Genomic DNA, 21,379 nt, shown 5'->3' with positions numbered 1-21,379 from the left:
TCATCTGACAACATCCAAAATGTAGAAAAAAATCAAATTATTAAATAATTTGTAATTTCTTTTGTGAAAAGAGACATGTATATAAAATCATATACATTAAAATGCTAATGGTGGTTAGTTTTCTCCTGTGATGGGATTTGGGATGGTTTTTAATTTTTTCTCTTTATCCCTTCCTTCATTGTCCACATTTTTTACACTGATTACTTGTGACTTTGAAAATAAAAATGGCTATAGCCATTCTGAAACATGAAATTTTTATTACTCTGAAATGGTGAGTCACAGATTAGGAAAATAAGAGGATTTCATTCTCCAACAAATATTAAGTTCTTTATTATGCTAGTAAACTCGGCCTCTGTCTAAAAGCTCAACTCAAAGTGAGGGTGAGTAGGATTCATGAGGAAGAAAAAGCAGCTTAAAAAAAAGTGTGGAATCTGCAGAAATGATAGATCTTTATAAAAGGGATTTGGAGAAAGGGGGGCATTAACCTTCGCTTGGTTTAATTGCTGCACTGAATCACTGACTTGTCAGACGAAACACCCAGACAGCTCGACGGTACTTCTTGTGTCGGGTAGAGAGACAAGTGGACCTGAAGAGCCACCCTCCAGCAATTTCTGAAGGGAGTTGCGGACCCGTGTTCCCCGAGCTGGTGGAACAGGATCTGGGCCAACTCCTTCCCTCTTTTGACGAACCAAAAATGAACTCCTTATGTGAAATCTGGATCAGTTCCAACACACCCAGTGCTCAAGGTTGTCAGCCAGCTGTTGGCAGCTCACACTAATTTTCTTTTCTCTTAAATGGTGAGGAAATATGTTGCTTTACACATACACGGAAAAATGAATGGAAGGACCTAATTTGCCAATAACCCCAAACCTCCTAAAAGGAGCCTTAAGATGTGGTCAGTGTTTACCCACTCATTCTGTTGCTTTCAACTGTGTGGAGAAGGAGAGCTGCCCTCTTTACTTATGATATGTAAGGGGGATTCCCCATGCAAATGCCCCTGGAAAGGACAGGACACGAATACTAATGAGGAACCTATCTCCTTTGCTACTCTCTTGCCATTGGCCAAACTCTCCAAAAGCTTACTGCCTCCCCAGGTTCCTGAAGGGGGCGCCTGAAGAGGGGACAGGCCCAGTTTGTCCTAAGGGACAAGCTAGTAGGACCTCCATGCCCTGAAGGGGACGTTATGATCTAAGGCTGCTTTGACTCATCCCTTAAAGAATCCCTTTTGATTCTTATGCCTTCATTTGAGTGACCAAGGAGACCCTTCCTTGTACAAATTTGTATTATTAACGTATTAACTAACTTAGGAGCTTAGTCTTAAACCATCTAGGAGGCCAAATTTTATTTTACTCCGGGGGTGGGGGGAGCTTTCAAGTTCCAATGAAAAGTGTAGTTTCCTTATTTATTTAAAATACAATATATCATAAAAACTATATTTTAGGAAGTGGAATATTCGGGGAAACATACTATCTTTACTCTCTATCCTCCAGTTTTATGAGGAGGTAGTATAGTCCAGTAGTTAAGGTCAGAAGCCCTGGAGTCTCTGTTTCTTCATCCATAAAATAATATCTACTCTGCTGGCTTGTTGTGAAAATGAAATAAAATAATCCTTTGAAGTACACACTGCTGGCTTGGCACAGACCAATTAATGGAGGCCAGCAACTCTGGGTCACAATCCACTTAGCAAGCAACTCCACAGAATCCTTAGGGATTTAGAGAGGCTGGCATCAGAAACTTTTGTTGTTACTTGTTTCAAAATACCCCATCCTTCCAGAAACACCACTGGTTGCTGTGTTATGTGGGGGGTCATTCCTCCACCCCATCCCCAGGCCCACCGATATACTAGGCTGGGTCTTTCCCTTCAGGAACTCCTGCTTGGGGTCAAGGAGTCCAGCTCTGTCAGTGTTGTTGGACTGCGGACAGAGGGCCGTCCATGTGGTCCAGTTCAGGTAGGGTCGGCAATTGCTCGGGTCAGGGGAGGATCACGTGGGGTGACTGATGTGTGGGGACCTGTCAGGGGAGGGCAGGAGCCCCCGACGCAGAGAAGAGAACCAGTGCAGGGAGGGAACAGGAGGAGGTCTGCTGGTACTGACCACCCACAGATCTTGGTCTTAGCGTAAACTGCTCTCATCTGCCTTGAGTGGAAATAAAACTCAGGAAAACTAACCTTTCCTTTCTCTCAGCCTTCCAGTCACAACAGGAATTCTTCTGCAAAGTACATACTTCTGCCCACTAGGGGAAAGGTCAGGAAGTGCTGGAAAGAAAGAAAACCCAATGATTAATATTTCAAGATCGTATCTTCCACACCACAGCGAAAACCTTTCCTTACTTCTGTGCATTTGTTGGGAATGCAAGGAAAATCGAGATAATTGGGGCTCTGGGGCCTCCCTGGGAATTTCTCTGGATGATGTTATTTACTTCTTTATATTTTCTTGAAGATTTTTTTAAAAGTAATCTCTACACCCAGTGTGGGGCTCGAACTTACAACCCCCACATCAAGCTTCACGAGCTCCCTGACCAAGCCAGCCAGGTGCACCCTGAAGGATGTTAAGTTAGAAGGCCAGAGAATTCCTGCGAGGCTCTAGGGGCGGGGACGGAGAGGGATAGGAGTGGCCGCTGTGGCCCTCTTGCTTTCTCTGTGTGCTGTGTCCCCAGAAAATTTCACGCCCAGCACCCTGGCCTTCCTTCTCCTCCCTGAAGCCCTCTCCCAAGTCCTGGAAGAGCCAGGAAAGCAGAGGGGCTGAATACAGGAGCCGTTTTAAGCAAGACGGAGTCTGAGCTGACTCCACAGCTGTCTCCTGCTGGATGCAGGGTGGGCAAACTGAGCAGTGGTTAAGAACTGCGAGGCTTTAAGGCTGGGCCTGCTTCCAGTTTGTCTCTGATTCACGGATGAAAGTGGAATTTTCCAGGAAGGCTTGATCAGGGAGGAATCCCTCTCTTGGATCTACAGGTTGTCTTTATGCAGCAGGAAAATCCCACCCTGTGACCATGTGTGAGCACTCTGCTCACACCACCAACAGTCTCCTGAATCAAGGAGAGGAATCAGGTCCTCAGCAGAGGGGATCCGGAGTACAGTGTGGTTTTCACAGGCTTATAGATAAAGTGTATATAGGGATTTGGGGTTTCTATTTGTATTAAATAAATTATTTTATTAAATAACATAAAAGGAATTTTGCAATATAATTACCCTGAGCAAGTCACTTAACCTCTTCAGGTCTGTTTTCTTACCTAAGGAATGAAGGGTTGTACAATTTTTTATACCCATTCTAGCATTAATGCCATTCTTTTTAGAAACATTCTAAAGTAGTTAAATACCTTATATTGGGTGTTGTGGACAAAATTTTTCCGTTAAAAAAAAGCTCCAGCTGACAAAATTTAGCTGTTAGAGTATTTATGTCTTGTTCATTTTCTAGGTAGTGGTGAGTGTATTTGTTAAAGGTTAGACCTACCTGACTTACTTTTTTAAAAAAGATTTTATTTATTAGAGAGAGAGAGTGCATGTACATAAGCAGGGGGAGTGGCAGAGGGAGGGGGAGAGGGAGAAGCAGGCTCCCCACTGAGCAGGGAGCCCCCCGTGGGACTCGATCCCAGATCACGACCTGAGCCGAAGGCAGATGTTTAATCGACTGAGCCACCCAGGCGCCCCTGACTTGCTTTTTGAGTGCCTGGCAATATTATTTACAACTAAATTTCAGAATGCTGAATCCCTCAAATGTGGTCACTGGGATGAAATACTAAGTGAGACTGGAAGGTCAGACCCCAGTAATGACGTGAAGGTGGCAGAGTGAAGGACTCTTCATTACCGAGGTACGGAGGAGCACTATAATCCACAAGACTGGTCAGAATGTTTGAGTAACCAAGACTTTCCAAAGCATGGGGACTGAGCGAGCACCACCCCCAATGGCAGCCATCATATTCATTTCCCAACCCCTCCTTCAGGGTTATTTCTGTAGACAGGCAACCACTGTGGTTGGAGGAGGAATGGGAGGGAGTCAGGGAAGGATGCTTTGGTGTCTTTGAAGTGAATACTTAAAAAAAAAGAAAGTTACTGAAAGGGACGTCATTATTTATTTTGTTTGACTCGTTCTTCCTACTCAGCAAAGCGTGCCAAGAGGATCTACTACCCACTTTCTTCAAGTCACTCGGAGTTAAGAGACAGATTGTTGAAAAAAACCTAGATCGCGGCTTGTAAAGTTTTATTGGCCTCCTCAGTCTGCCAGACACCAGTGTGCCTTGGGTGGCCTGATGGGAATATACCAGTCAGAGGGCAGCCCCTTCATATGTAGAAAGCATACAGTAACAGGCATCACGAGCTAAGACATCAGTAGACCTTGGTAGCAATGACATCTCTGCTCATAGGTCCCATGCTGTCGATGGGGACCTTTTGGTCCAGTTAAGATCTCTAGTCTTCTTTTGGATGCCAGGGGGCCAGCAGTATTCTTCCTTCTGCATCTGCACGCAGACACTTCTTTCCTTATCCCAGAGTACCCGGATGAAAAATACCACCTCATGCCTATGCTCATTTCAGACACAGAAAGAATTTTTATATCCCATCCTGGAATTTAACCTGGAGGTTAACTTCATCACAAAATCCCACTCGGGCTTTCTTCATCCCAGGCTTTGGCCTTTTGCTTCAGTGGGCCTATAGGAATCACTTTATATCATCCCCAAGACATAGTTTTCCTGTCTTTATTACAAAATCCAGGGCTCATTCCATTTTCTGGCTTTGATGATTTTTCTACTAACTTTGTCAAAATTTTTACAAAGTCCTGTCTCCTCAAAATTTAAAACCATACCATGGCAACCCTTTTAATGCTTTTGATGGGAGTAACTGGTAAAATATTGAAGACATCCCAACCACCATCATCATAAAAAATAAATACCTCTAATTGTACATGAATTATATTTTGCCTGCAAGGAGTTTATAATCTAGCATACAACTATCGACAACAATTTATTTAGCCTAACAAATTAGTACCCAGCTGTCAGGATTAAACACTCTCATTGTGGCCCTGGGCATAGGAATAGTAGGATAGAATTCCACCTCTACACACAGTTCATACATGTGAATGTCAACGGAAGAGTTTCTTAGACTAAGATTACCAGGTGGGAACCAGTAAAAATGTAGTCCCTTGAAATAAAAATAATGTTCATTACCAACTTAGAGAAATGCTATAGCCCCCTTTTATTAAAACTCAAGTTTCAGGGTTTAGAGTCTGGTGTGACAGTTGTGTCTCTTGTGAATCTCATTCTTCCCTTCAAGTTAGATTGAGGCCCACTAAAACCAGATTACGATGAACTGGCATTTTTACTTTAGTCCTCCCCATAGGAACAATGCATCTGAGCAACCATCTGCATAATTTAAGGCAAGTTACCTTTCCGACAAGCCCACAGATACCTCTTCTGAGAGGGTAAGAGCTACACGAACCCATCTTTTGGAGATCTAGTGAGCAAAAGTTATATATTTCTTTGTATCTTGAATAGAATGTATGATTTAAGCACAACTAAGCACACTGTAGATTAATTTAAATAGGCCAGTTGATAGAATAGGATTTTCCCAGATTATTAAATTTATATTTGCTGCCTGATGGTGCCTGGAATTATTGACTGGCTCTAAGGATCACACATTTATTCCAAGACTTCTCTTCACTTTAACAAACTATACACCATTCTGCATTCTTTCTTTTCCTGCAGACTTTTCATCACTTGGCATGGAAGTCATGTAGAAGAGAAACTCACAGGGCGCCTGGGTGGCTCAGTTGGTTAAGCGACTGCCTTCGGCTCAGGTCATGATCCTGGAGTCCCTGGATCGAGTCCCGCATCAGGCTCCCTGCTCAGCGGGGAGTCTGCTTCTCCCTCTGACCTTCCCCCCTCTCATGTACTCTCTCTCATTCTCTCTCTCAAATAAATAAATAAAAATCTTAAAAAAAAAAAAAGAAGAAGAAGAAGAGAAACTCACAGACCAAAAAAGCATAGCAAAGATTTTTTTCTTTTTAAATATCAGGAAGGAGAGGGGAAATTCCTGAATCTAAATGGCAGGGTCTAAAAGTCAGAGTGGAGTTTCCAAGGTCTATTTATAGCGGTTTAATCCAATCATGGGAATTCGAGACTGTGTAACTTGTCATAAGTGGCTGAAAAGTGAAAGAAAAGTACAATATTTTTCCCCACATAGAAGACTAGAAGGTAAACCTATTTACTGTGAGAAATATACCTCCGTTTTTCTCTGAATCAAATTAATCATCCATCTCTCTCTTCCATTCTGACCGTCGTTTATCAATTTAATAATATGGGAGAACCCAGGAGCTACTCTCCCTGATATCTGCCAAATGCACTCTTAATTTTTACTTCATAATCTATTTCGTGTTCATGCATTTCCATGAACATTTTATCTTTTTTTTTTTCGTGGCAGTGATGGGACCATCAGATGGTTGCTGTCACTTTTTAATAAGTAGAATAAGACTTCCAGAAAGAGTCTGAAGGGGTGTACCCAAGTAGCTAGAGGTATATAAAGGGGCAGGTGATTGTACAGAACTATTTTACTTTTACTTCTTCCCCTTCAAGCTAACAAGCTCTGTCTACTTTCTCCCCACTGTGAAGAAGGGTTTCTGCCCCCTCTGGGCAGCCTGCAGGCACAGGACAGTGTGGCTTGGTACATGAGACCAAACAGAGGCATAACTGACGGAAAGCAAGCATAGTTTTGGCGCAAGGGGAGAGGGTTTTTGTCACCTGTCAAATTCCTCTTCTGTTTCTCCTCTGCCTCCTTGCCCTTGTGGGTGCCCTAAAAGGTGATGCTCTCGTCTGTCATCTGCCCAAAGTTAGGCAAGAGTCTAAAAAGGTCTTTAAGGTTCAAAGGAATTTTTCTGTCAAGGTAGGAGTCATTTTAATTAGGAAAGGGGAAGTTTTTGAAATGGGGCGGGTTCTTAAGAACTTTTATTGGCAGTTTGCCTAGAAGCTGGTCTTTCCTGCCCCCCATCACGGGGTAGCCCTCCTGGGAGGCAGAACTGGAACAATAACACACAGAGCATTACTGGTGGCCAGAATAGCTGCTGTGGTTATTGCAGCCTGGGGCCAGTGCTCCATAGTGAGTGAGGTCAGTAATTTGGTAGTTGCTGGGGCAAGCTTGTGGTCTTAAAGGACCCAAAGACCTCAGCCTTAGTTTAAGGGAGCAGCAGGTGCCCAAGAAAAATCGCTACCTTGAGAAATGGATGCAAGAAGGAGCACAGTTAGGGGCACAGGTTAGTGAGCGTACCTTATCGGGTTAGGGTTGCACAGGTTAAACTGAGCCAAGTGAACCCAAATGAAAGATACTGAGGACAAAGTGTGTGAGATTAGCGCAGAGAGGATTGATTTTTAAAACTAGCCGAGGTGTTTCTCTAACCCAGCAGTACAATTCAGGTGGGATTTGCAAATACAAAGGCGGGGAGAGAGAGAGAGAGAGAGAGAGAGAGAGAGAGAGAGAGACAGAGAGAGAGAGATGGAAAATCTAGTAGTGGTGGCAACACCCAAACCAGGTAGTAGAGAAACTCAAACTCAGGCAGGGTTAGTGTGAGAAAATCCTATACGCCAGACCTTTCTGGAGGTGGGGCAAGTGTGTTTGAAGGAACAACTGATACCCAAAGACCAACATGGTGCAGATGATGTCAATGTTTAGGTGACACTAACACTGTTGTATACATGGGACTGTGTACAGTATTTAATACAACTGTAGCTCAAAGACGGCAAATGCGTGATTTGTGTCTCACCCCTCCCATGTTCAGAGCCCTCTGTGAGCACCCCTCACAGATCACACCACTTCCAGACACGGAAATGGTCTCAGAGCCATTCTCTACGCAGGATTCACAGTGATCAGGGTTGGAGTGGGAGGCGAGATCTATTTGCAGTCTCTGCAGTGCTTTTGGTCTTCTCGATGTGTTTGTTTGCAAAGTGACAAATAAGAACGCTCTATTCAGAGTTGTTAAAATAGAAACTCCTAAACTGGGCATCAGGTAACTATATTCCTGGACAAAGTTTGGCAGCACCCCACCCTGAGTTGCCATGTTATCTGCACTCACAAAAATGGCACGGAAATGGGACTATCCTGGCAAGAGTGAGTAGAGGTCACCTTTTAGTAAGGAGGAGAGAGAGAGAGAGAAACTCTGAGCCTGGGGAATGGAGGAGACACACAGGGGCTTGGGTTTTTTTTCCCCAGTCCACTGAAATTCGAACTGCTGCCTCCTTGCTTTCTGTGATTTCACCTCAAAACTAGCTTCTCTTTTCTTTGGAGGATATAATGGAATCCAGTGTCAGCCCAGCCATGGCTGATGCCGGTTCTGGGACCCATGGGCTTCTTTTGGGTGCTGAATGACAGCTGAAATGTACATCACTTCATCGAAGAACTTGTGTCATTGTGAAACTTCTGTCTCAAGTCACTTGGGTGAGAAGAGTGACAAGATATCCTCACGTAAGCATGTGATTGCAAATGGGGGACATGGCTGTGGCCCACGGTCCTAAGAAGGCATCTTTATCTGATGGAAGACTATGACCCTCTAGCTCATCCGCTTCCTCCTGATGCTTCACTTTGCTTTTTTCTTTCTCCACAGACCATAATATGTCTCTGAAAGCTACCTTATTTACTGAAAGAATTTAGGGTCTTTTTTCCTTTACTAAATTAGAAGTTGCAAGTTTCAGTTTATCACTTGGTAGGCCTAATATATAACTTCTCCCATTTACCTTTGAGTCGGTAAAAACCCCAACATCTGGCTAAATTGAGAGAAAATTTACCAAACTGTACTAGAAATCTTCAGTAATTACTTTGGTTCGTGCCCCTCCCCCACCATTCTTTCTTTTAAGTTTCCTGGTTCGATTTCTGTTTTCAGTCCAAGAAACAAGCAAAGGGTTCAGAGTATGGCCCATGAATTACTTTCACACCCCAGACATCAGTCCCACTGGCCACAGTCTTGCACACTCATAACAATAACTGAAGTCAAGATTCAATTCTTGAGCAGCAAAGAACGCTAGAAAGTTAGGGAGGAAAGAAATAGTCTTACAAATGTCTTCTGGGTTAATATTATAGCCATTACTACCATTTAGAAAGCATCCTCTATGTGTTAGCATCACACTTGGTGTGAGAGGGTATGATTTTTAATCTTGCAATAGTTTGGTAAGAATAGGCACTGTTTTCCTAATAATATAGGTAAGAATAGTAAGCCTCTAAGGATTTAATTAGCTTGTTCAAGTTCACACTGCGAAAAAATGGCTAAGAATGTATGCTCCCAGAATCCCCTTCTTATATCTACATGAATAAATTTGGCTTTGATCAACGGATCTTATTAATGACTGCTACTTCCCCTGCCCGCCCTCCCCCCCAGCCTTTACAAAGCTCTATCATATACATTGTTTCCTCTCATTCAAGCCTCATAACAATTCTGTGAGTAGGTCATTGTAATCCCCTGCTCAGGTGAAAAAACTAAGGCCCAAATTCATGAAACGATGAAAGCAAATCAATCCTAGGGGCGTTTGTGGATATACTCTGGCTGAAGACCGATATTCTATTTCAGAAGAGGAAGCTAATTGAGCAGGCTCCTCTCTAGAGAATTGATTTACCAGTTGTGAACAAAATAAATTCAATAATCTCCTCAACCTATTAATCCAGTGAGAAGGAAGGAGAGAGTCCCAGGCCAAAGGAGAGCAAGGACTGCTGTTTTTACCGATCTGGGTCAAAGTACTCTACAGGCGCACGTGCACGCAGATGTTATCCTGGCAGCCTGTGAGTGTCTGAAGAGTGCTGAGGTCTTTCTGATCCCATCAGGGCAAGCAAAGGCAATTTTCTCAGCTGGTTATTGCCAGGACCCGAGTGTACATCTTGTCTCAAACTCTGTGCTGGAGAGAGGCCCATAATCCTTTTCTGGAGCCAAACTGGACTTGGCCAAGAGCTTTCAGACATATTTAAGATAGAGCCTTCACCTACACATACTATCCACCACATCCTTCTAGTTGTCTCCTCCCAAACTGTCACACTCTCTGAATTCAAACATGGCGTCATGCTTACCTTCAAACTCTGCATCGTGACAGAAGTGAAGCTGCCTTTTATAATTCAGGGCCTGCAGGCTACCACCACTTTACAGAACTGCCCATGGGCCAATGAGAGAAATAATTGTTATAAGGTGGCTTTTTCTCTGAGAACAATCATCAGTAAATCTAAAGAAAGAGGCCACACCTGAACTAGCCCATGGTACACGAGCCCATTGTACACTTTCCCTTGGGGTATTACTGATTCTGGGCAAGCTCTTCAAGTCTCTGGGCCATACGTGTTCCTCTCCATAATATCACGAGAACTCACCCACGTCACAGAGAGTATCCACAAATCTGAATTTATGTCAAGGGCCAAAGGACTCAAAGTAATGTTACTCTTGGGCAAGGCTAAAATAATTATACAAGTGTAGTTCTTTCCCCACCTCTGTCCCTTCCCTGTGAGGCTGAACAGCTATTTAAGAAATGGGCTCCTTGGGATGATCCCGACAGCCAGAGGTACTGTCTGTGCTGTCCCTGAGAGGCATTTTCCCACTTGATACGCCTGTGGTGGGAGGGAGGGGACAGGCCTGAGTGTGTCAGCTCGGATGTTATTGTTAGTAAGGTCTGTGTCAGCTTGTTTGTCACATGTCCCTGAGCCTCACTGGGGAACCACTGGGATAATAGCCCTAATCCAGCCCCACAGAGAAAGCTGGAAACCTCGGGGGGCTGAGTGCCTCTTCTAACTGCAACTAGGCATTTACATCCCAAGTCAGCCTTTAACCGAAACACATTCTATTTTTAGAAAGAAAAAGGCACCCTTGAAGGGTTAACACCAGTGAACAGTTGGGAACTTGAGAGATTCCTGCCCCCCCCAACATATTTTAGAGTTTAGGAAAACCTAGAAATGAAATACCCTAAAAAAAGCCAGTTTCTATGCTCCTAAATCATCTTTTGTATCTTTAAAAAAAAATGTATGTGTAATCTTCAAGGGAGACGGAGAAGAATATATATACCACTGCTGACTTCCTATTTCTAAAGATAGTATCCTAATATCTATAAATCAAACTCACAACTTTGACTTTATATAGAAAGTGAGTTTTGAAACACTGCAGTTCTGAGCCCCTCTGCAACCCCCTTTTCTCATCATTTTTAGCTTTCCTAACGTGTGGAGACCTTCAGAATCCTGAATTGGGACTTACTTTTTTTTCTGGAGGCAGGATTCAGTTTATCTTTGCCCTATATGTATGTAGCAAGTATAATTTCCCAAATAAAGGGATAGTAAGAACTCATTCAGGGAGGATTGCTTCATTTACTAAAGAAAATGCTTTTTTCATCCCATTTTAAGCCACTTTAACATCATTTGTTTGAAGGCAAACAATTAGTGAATGCATTACAACGCAGTACTTCAAATATGAAGGGGTTTTGTTTGTTTGTTTGTTTGTTTTAGAGCTTACTTGAAAACACCAAAACTTCTTTTAAAATTCTATAATTTCTCACTAATTCACACTAGGCTTCCCTCCATTTATTCCAAATGGGTGAGATTTTATGAAGCATGGAAAATGGGACACTCGTGGGAGGAGAATTCCCAGCGAGGGTGAGGCATTGGCTAGCTATGTGGGGTAGCCAGATGGCACAGCAGAGATGGACCCTGCATTCATGATCTCATTCATTTCATCCATAAATAGTTTTAGCACCTTTAGGCACTGTGCTGTGTGAAGAGAATAGAAAACCTAATATACACATTGCCTGGACATGGCCTCAAAGCACTTACAGTCAGATAGAGGAGAGACACGTTATCTTCCAATATGTGTTTGGGGAGTGCTATCAGTTGAATGGTGTCCCACCAATTTTCAGAGGAAGTCTTAACCCCCAACTGACAAGGCCTTTAAGGACGTGATTAAAGTTAAATACGGACATATGAGTAGGGCCTAATCCTATAGGACTGATGTCCTTCTAAGAGAGAGAGACATCAGAGCATTCTCTGCACTCATGCGGAGGAAAGGCCATGTGAGGACGCAGAGAGAAGGCAGCCATCTGTAAGCCAAGGAAAGAGTCCCCACCGGAAACCAGCAGTGACAGCACCTTGATGTTGGATTTGTAGCCTCCAGAACTGGGAGAGAATAAACTTCTGTTGTTTAAGCCTCCAGGTCTGTAGTATTCTGTTACGGCAGCCCAAGCAGACTAATTCAACAGGGGATGTGTGGAGTTCTTTGGAGGCATATTGCAGGGGACCCACGGCCAGATCTGGAGCATCAGCATCTGAGCTGAGACCTGGAAGAACAGCAGGAGTTGGAGAGGGGAGACGAAGAGGGGGCATGTTTTATGTGGAGGTTGCAAGGTGGGTGAAGCCACGGAGGTAAGGAGAGCACGACCTGGAGATGTGAGACTGAGGAAAAGGAAGTTCAGCAACTTGGAGCATAGAGGGCAAGGGTGCGGGTTCTGGAACAGATGAAGCTTGGCAGGTGCAGAGTGGTTTTAGAGCAGGACTTCTCACAAGTGTTCAACACAATCCAAGCCTTCTTTTCTCTTGAGATCTCTTCTTTCCCCTTTGGGAAAGAGAGGGGAGAAAAGGTTTCTACAGGAAAAACAATTTTTTTAGGAAAGACAAATGAAATTTTAGGAGAAAAAGATACAAAAGTTTGTGATGCTTGTCTATATAGGTAGGAGTGGTCTTTCCAGCTCTTTCAAGGCCATAAAACTGTCCTAGAGGGAGGATTTACGGTAGGCTTACTCTTGGTCTCTGTTCTGGGGACAGACCCACCCCCATCAAGGGAATTTATGGTAGACTGATTTCCCAGGAATTTCTGCTTTTAGTCAGATAAGGAAAGCTCCATGAAGCCGCCTTTCTGCATCTGTTGAATTTCAGATGTCTTCAGTTTAAAATAATCCTTACACCAAAATGGTATATTTTGGGGTGGCATATCCTGATCTCCTTCAGCCCTGCATTCTGCCAGGTGGTCATAGTTACCCAAAGAGATCAATCCAGTATTCTGAATTGGGCCTTGGGCTAATTCTAGAATTATGGGTCACTGTAGGGCCTCGGTTAATATGGTTCTTAGCTATAACCTAGCCACTTTTATAATTTTATTAGCATAGGATTTAAATTCAAGTCAAGAGATTCTTTTTTTTTTTTTTTAAAGATTTTATTTATTTATTCATGAGAGAGAGAGAGGGAGAGAGAGAGAGGCAGAGGGAGAAGCAGGCTCCCAAAGAGCAGGGAGCCCGATGCGGGACTCGATCCCAGGACCCTGAGATCATGACCTGAGCCGCAGGCAGACGCTTAACCATCTGAGCCACCCAGGCGCCCCAAGAGATTCTTTTGATGTATGAGAGTGCCTACCCTGGCCTTCCCCCTATAACTTTGTTGTTTCTCTCCTTTCTGACCTTGAGCTCATCGTGAGACTTGCTTTAGCCAGTGGAATGTTAGCAAACGTACCACAACCAGAGGCTTAAAAACTTCTTATACGTGGGGATTTGCTTTTCTCCTCTCTTCAATCCCCATAATCACCAGGAGAATGAACCCAGGCTAGCCTGCTAGAGGATGAGGTACCGCCTAGAGCAGAGGTGAGTTTTCCTAGCTCAGGCCATCCTAGACCAGCCAACTGCAGATGCATGTGTATGCCCGGCTAAAATCAAGCCCAAATCAGCAGAACTCCCCAATCGATCTGTAGTCTCATAGGTGACAAGTGCTAGCAATTTTAAGCCACTAGCATTAGAGGTGGTTTATTATGTAACAATAGCTCACTTGCATGTGTGGAAAAGACCTAACTTTTTGAATAGGGAGGATGAAGCGACACCTTAAGAGTGGGGATTGTAGGACTAGGGTTCCCCCAAATTACATCTTCCAAATCTGGCAATCTTCATCCCCAGATTTCCTGAGATGGGAAACTTCCAAACTGGGCATTCTTCCCAAAGAACATGCTGCCGCGGCCTTCAGGGTAGTTCTTTGATATGCAAAATTAGATCACTGTAAACTTCTCACCTCTGTGTGTGGAAGACTGGGCAAAGCAGCATGGAAGAAGGCTGGTTAGTGGACCAAGAAATGTGGAAGCTATTAAAAGAGGCAGCACAAGGCTGTCCCATGAGTACAGGAGATGGGATCTTTAAATGGGAGCAATCATGGCAGTGCATGGAATGGTCCCTGTGGAGAGGGGCTTCCAGCAAGTTCTTTGGCATTAGCTTTTCTCTCCTCTTCAGATCCTGAGGTTATGCACAAGTCTCCAGCCAGAGCTTCACACAATGGCTGGTCCCTCCTCTGAGGCCACAGCGGTGCCCTTCCTTTGCCAAAGGATTTCCACCAACCCCTAATTGTCCACTAATCTTTACCCTCTGTTTCCTTCACTATGTCCTTGAGGAGGCTATCTAACTTTAACATCCAGCTTGGTGTCCTTTGCTGTTTCTCTATAGAGGGTCTGGTGCCATCATGTAGACATCTCTTGACACACACAGATGTCAGGCAGAGGAAGAAAACCACACACATTCCCGATATACTTGATGCAGTGCTCATTGGTTGAGTGGCTGCAGCGAGGAGGGAAGGTGCTCACTGACTGAAGGCTCTGCCAGGCTGACTCTCAGGGCATGAGGGGATAGGATAGTTCTCCGAGTGGGAGGAAAAAGGCATATGCTGATGTAATGCAATTATTTTATGAGGTGACTATTTCAAAATGCAGCGGCGCTATAACAAATGTAGCTTCCTAGTTAAGCACGTAGACTTTGGAATCGGACAGACCCGGATGCAAATTAGGATTTGTGGTTCCCTGCTGCTGTCATTGTGGGCCAATTACTTAACCTGTACACCACTGAGCAATGATGAGAATAGAGATGTTGCAAGGATTAAGTGAGATGTAAAATCTCCAACATGGTACTCAGTATCTCGTAAGCACTCAGTGTAGCTGATGATAATAATGGTGATTATTTAAGATATTGTTCCTCAAAATATATTCTACCCAGTAACAGTGTACTTGGAACTGTTAATAGGTGTACTGGGGGGAAAAGTTTCAGAGGTCACAGAGAACATCAATGTACTCATGGCTCCGTGGAGTTGTGCAGTAAAGAAGTCAGTAGTTTTGTTTAACCCAGGTTGTCCTCCATTTTCCTCTTAGAACACCTATTGACCTCACTAATGTGCCCCAGAACACTGTTTGAATGATGCAAGTTTGTGGAAATAATTCTCCTTTGGGTGACTAGTTAAAAATCTATCACCAGAAAGCAAATAAGAGTTACATATATAGAAGTTTAAGTATAAAGCCTGGCCTCAGTGAATATTGGACCAGTGTTGTAGTTGGCTCTTGGCCTTGCTGCAGTCCGGGAGCAGAGGACATCCTCATCTTGGCCATCTGCTGTGAAGAGGGCAGCATGCAGTGTGGTCAGGCAGGTGTTTAAATTCTGAATCAGAATTTCTGTTCCGACTGCTGGCTTCACTTTTAAACAGAAGCCAGCCAGATCTCTACGTGGCAGTTTAATCTCCTCAAGGAAAGACCCGAGTTCTGCACTATCCTAAGACCACCCAAGCCAAAGCTTGACTTTTTTTTTTTTTTTAAGCCAGGAATGGTCACACATATTTTACACTTTTGTTTGAGTTTGTTTTGTAGGAAACCACATGAAGTGTAAAACAAGTCAGCCTATGCTGGTCTCAGTGTCGGAGAAGCTCCACACAGGGATGCTCTTGAAGAGGAAAGTTACCATTTGTCAAAGAATATAGTACTGACTCCTAAAGAAGGATGACTCATATAGAGAGCAGAGTTTGGATGGCCACCCTCTTGAATAACAGCTGGCTATTCCTACTAGGGAATTTTTTTTTAAGGGAGAGGTTTCCAGAGAGTTACAGAAAGTGTATAGGAGATCCAAAAGACAGAGTAAAAAGAAATGTCATGTTTTTGTAAGGGAAATGTACATTTAAAAAAAATATTGAATTGATGTGTAACATAATATTGAATTTGGTATGTTAATACAGAGTCATTGGCAGGGACTTTGCAAGGGAAAGAAACACCAAATTACTTTTGTGATGAGACAGTCTGTTTCTTGCCACTAGAACATGTTTAGTCCCATGCTTTATGAATTGATACACGGCAGAGAAACATGGAACGCTTACCAACTCACTTCATGAAGAGAGAAAAATGAAAATACCAAATTTTAACAAAGATCACACAAACAGAACCTTCCCCCCCCAAAACAATTAAAAATAAAACCCTTCAAACCACTGACACTGACTGAGGAAAACAAATTAGAAATGAAGTGAAGGGGGCACCTGGGTGGCTCAGTCGTTAAGCGTCTGCCTTCGGCTCAGGTCATGATCCCAGGGTCCTGGGATCGAGTCCCACATCGGGCTCCCTGCGCTGCGGGAAGCCTGCTTCTCCCTCTCCCACTCCCCCTGCTTGTGTTCCTGCTGTGGCTATGTCTCTCTCAAATAAATAAATAAAATCTTTAAAAAAAAAAAAAAGAAAAAGAAATGAAGTGAAATACTAAGAAATTGCATTCAGTAGGCATCTGAAAAGACTACAATCTAACCAAGTAAGATTTACAATAGGGATGCAAGGAATGGTTTATTAATAGGAAATCTACAAATAAAACATATCATTTCAATAAGTCAAAAGAGAAAAATTATATAATCATCTTAGCAGATGGTACCCATTTAGGATTAAAAATATACTAAAGTGGGGTTAGAGAACAGTTTCTTAGTAGTACTAGAGATACCAAATGAAGACCTAGTATAGCATTCTTGTTAGAACTGGAAATAGGATAAGGATGCCCAGCATTACTTTTACCATTTTACATTTTCCTCAAGTTTTAGCCACTGAAATAAGATAGGAAAGAAATAACCATATGATAGATAATTTTATGTGTCATCTTGGCTAGGCAATGGAACTGAGAGGTTTGGTCAAATATCAGTTTAAATGTTGCTGTGAAGATTTTTTGAGATGTGATTATCTTTTAAATCAGTCGATTTTGAATAAAGCAGATTGCCCTCCATAATGCGGATGGGCCTTATCCAATCAGTGGAAGGCCAAAATAGAAAAAGACTCAAGTCCCCAGGGGAGGACAAAAATTCTGCTTCCAGAATGCCTTTGGATTCAAGACTTCATTAATTTTTCCCTAGGCCTGCCTTGCAGGTTTCAGATTTGTCAGACCCCACAACTGGGTCAGTCAATCCCTAAAAATAAACCTCTCTGTATATAATATACACACACATCTTCTTGGTTCTGTTTCTCTGGAGAACTCGAATACAAATAAAGTTAACACCTACTAAAGATGTTTCCAGGCAATGTTTTAAGGGGCACACCTGTCTGTATGAACTCATTTAATCCTCACAGTAACCCTAAAAGGTAAGGCAATTTTTGTCCCTATCAGAAGCTAATCAGAATGAAATACTCTGACGACTCATAAGAATGTTCTGGGCTAATTCAAGGAGGAGAACCAAAAGCCTCACGTTCCTGCCCTTTTACTTTCAGGCGCAGGACTCCAACCAGCTCTTCCTGGGTAAGATATATCAGTGTTCTGAGACCCTGCAATGATGGTGAAATCAATCCTACTATCCTGGCAGTCACCAACCAAATTGGACATGGGTGAGGAAGCAACAGTATTCAGGAACCACGGTGGTGATTTGGTCTGTACTTGACTTGTACTCTGACAAGCCCATATTAGTTTCCTATTGCTGTTGTGACAAATTACTACAAACTCAGTGGCTTAAACAACACAGGTTTATTATTTTACAGTTCTGAAGGTCAAAAGTCCTAAAACCAAGATGTCAGCATGGCTGTATTCCTTCTGGAAGCTCTACGGGAGAATCACTTCCTGGACTTTTCCAGCCCCTAAAAGCCACCTGCATTTCTTGGCTCATCGCACTTTCCTCTATGTTGAAAGTTAGCAGCATAGCATTTTCAAATTTCTTTCTTTCTCTCTGACCTCTGCTTGTATTGTTCACTGCCTTCTCTCCTTGGTTCTGACCCTTCTGTCTCCCCTTTTTTAAGGACCTTGGTGATTACTTTGGGCCCTCTGAGATAATCTATCTTAAGATCCTTAACTTAATCACATCTGCAAAGTCCTTTGGCACAGAAGGTAACATATTCACAAGTTTCTAGGATTAGGATATGTACATTTTTGGAGAGTATTATTCTATCTGCCATATGGACCAAGCATAGATGAAAGACCCCATCATATCCTTCCTATGGAGAAGTGTGCATGCTAATAGAACAAAAAGAAGCTGGCCTCTCAACCCGTTACTATCATGAAACATGTCAACTTTCAGTGTTTCCCTGTTCCTGGTTTTCTAGTGAGAAGTCTGTTGGACAACCAATTTTAGAAAAACTGTACCACAGGAGAGGGGAATATCTTCACAACACTGCCTTCCTACCTTCCCATATTCACATAATGTAAGAAGCTTTTACGAAACTAAAAACATGGATCTGTATTTTTCTCACCTTGTTGTGGGCAAGGCTATTCCAAATATAAAAACAAAGACCAAATTCACAGTGGACAAGATTAATAGCTATAACTTACTTAAAAATTCACAACTTATGCAGGCTTTAAAACACAGAAACAGATTTCCAGTTTCTGGTCCCACGTGTAAGTAGCTTGGAAGTTGCCACTCCACTCAAACAAGTACAAATCTGAATAAACTGAAAAGTCAACAACTCTTCTTGGATTAGTGAGAGATGGGGGAAGGACACAGGGCAAGCTGCTGCCCCAAGATTAGAGAAACGGGCTAATACAGGGAGTCGTGGCTTACCAGAGTGGAGGATCATGGGCGAAAGCGCCGTGGGAGCCAGCACCAGGGTATGAACACCTACACTGATAAATTTTTGGAGGCCCAGTGTAGACAACTCTGAGAGTCAAAAACTCTAGGAAGACCCAGCCATAGAGGGACCCCCACAGTTTTGTAAGATTTACCTCCAGGAGCTCGACCAGGTTCTCACAGTAAATATCAGAAAAAAAAAACTTTCATGTGCTTCCATTAGTCTGAGGGGAAAGGAGCCATTTTGAAATGTGCCAGAGCACGCGGTTCTTCTTAATAAGGCCTTCCCTCAGCAGAAACTAGTTACCCAATGCCTAGCCTGCTGGCATATCATCAGAACCTAATTAACCCCAGGGGAAGAGAAACACCAACTTCTAGATGACTCTAGCCTTCCACATGGGAGAAGGAAAATACCCAACCTCAGCCCAATCGAAAATACCCAACCTCAGCCCAATCCAGTCACCCTGTCTCACCCGGTGGGGAGAAAAAACTGGAGACACTTGTGAAGTTTCACAGTCTATAGCCATAAGCTCACTAAAAGACTGAGATCTAATCATAGGACCATAGAACTTCTCTCCCCATCCCACGCCACCTATTTATAGCAGTTCAATTTACCCAGTCTTTCATGTCCAGCTATGAAGAAAAAGTTACAAGGCATACCAACAGGCAAAAAACACAATTTGGAGAGACAGAGCAGGGATGTTGGAATTATCAGACCGGGAATTTAAAACAACTATGATTAATATGCCAGGAGCGCTAATGGATAAAGTAGACAGCATGCAAGAACAGATGGGCAATGTAAGCAGAGAGATGGGAATTTTAAGGAAGAACCAAAAAGAAATGCTAGAGATCAAAAACACTGGAACAGAAATAAAGAATGCCTTTGATGGGCTTATTAGTAGATTGCACACAGCTGAGGGAAGAATCTCTATGCATAAGGATATCTCAGTAGAAACCTCCAGAACCGAAAAGCAAAGAGAATAGCCTGAAACACACACACACACACACACACACACACACACACACACACCCAACAGAATATCCAAGGACTGTGGGACAACTCCAAAAGATGTAACATATGCATAATGGAAACACCACAGGAAAAGAAAGAGCGAAAGGAACAGAAGAAATATTTGAAATAATGATGACTTGAGAATTACTCTTCAATTAAAGTCAGACACCAAACCACAGATCCAAGAAACTCAGAGGACACCAAACAATACAAATGCCAAGGAAAAAAAACCCCACAAAAAACAAAATGAAACAAAAATAACCCAACACCTAGGCATATCATTTTCAAAGTACAGAAAAGAAAAGATAAAAAAAAAATCTTGAAAGAAGCAAGAGAAAACCAACACATTACCTATACAGGAACAAAAGTTATACTGATTTCTACTTAGAAACCATGCAAGTAAGAAGAGAGTGCAGTGAAATATTTAAAACGGTAAGAGAAACAACCCCACTAACCTAGAATTCTGTACCCTGTGAAATTCTCCTTCAAAAGTCAAGGAAAAATAAAGGCTTTTTCAGACAAACAAAAATTGTGGGTATTTGTTACTACTTGCAGTAAATGTTAAAAGAAGTTCTTTAGAGAGAAGGAAAATTATATAGGTCAGAAACTCAGATCTACATAACAAAAGGAAGAACAACTAAGAAGAAGTAAGTGAAGGTAAAATAAAAACACTTATTTTTCTAATTCTTAGTTGATCTAACAGATAATAGTTTATTTGAAATAATAGCAACAATGTATTCTATTATGATGCTCATATAGACAAGCATGCATATATGTATATATACATATACTTATGCATACTTATACATAAGTGAAATGAATGACAGCAAAGATACAAGGGACAGAAGGGAAGAATTAGAATTATTTTGTTACTGTAAGGTATTTATACTACCCGTGAAGTGGCATAGTGTTATTTGAAAGTGGACTTGGATTAGTTGTATGTATTGCAAGTTCTAAGGCAACCACTAAAAGATGTAAAAATATAACTGATATCCTAAGAAAAGAGAGAAACTGGAATCTTATGAAATGCTCAATTAAAACCACAAAAAGCAGAAAAAGAATGGAAGACAAAATAAGAACAAAGAAGGTGGGAACAAATAGGGTATACATTAATCTAACCATATCAATAATCACTTTGAACATGAATGGCCTAAATGCACCAGTTAAAAGAGATTGTCAGAGTGAACTGAAAAGCAAGCCAGCCATAGATTTTTTTTTCTACTTGTTTTATTTTTATTTTTAAAAATTTTTTTATTGTTATGTTAATCACCATACATTACATCATTAGTTTTTGATGTAGTGTTCCATGATTCATTGTTTGTGCATAACACCCAGTGCTCCATGCAGAACATGCCCTCTTTAATACCCATCACCAGGCTAACCCATTTTCCCACCCCCCTCCCCTCTAGAATCCTCAGTTTGTTTTTCAGAGTCCATCGTCTCTCATGGTTCGTCTCCCCCTCCGATTTCCCCCCCTTCAGTCTTCCCCTCCTGCTATCTTCTTCTTTTTTTTTTTTTTCTTAACATATATTGCATTATTTGTTTCAGAGGTACAGGTCTGTGATTCAATAGTCTTGCACAATTCACAGCACTCACCATAGCACATACCCTCCCCAGTGTCTATCACCCAGCCACCCCATCCCTCC

The sequence above is a fragment of the Mirounga leonina genome, unplaced genomic scaffold (genome assembly GCF_011800145.1).
Source record: "Mirounga leonina isolate KUSES-001 unplaced genomic scaffold, KU_Mleo_1.0 Mir_126, whole genome shotgun sequence".
In the NCBI taxonomy this organism is placed as follows: domain Eukaryota; kingdom Metazoa; phylum Chordata; class Mammalia; order Carnivora; family Phocidae; genus Mirounga; species Mirounga leonina.
Note: the sequence above shows the minus strand (reverse complement) of the source record.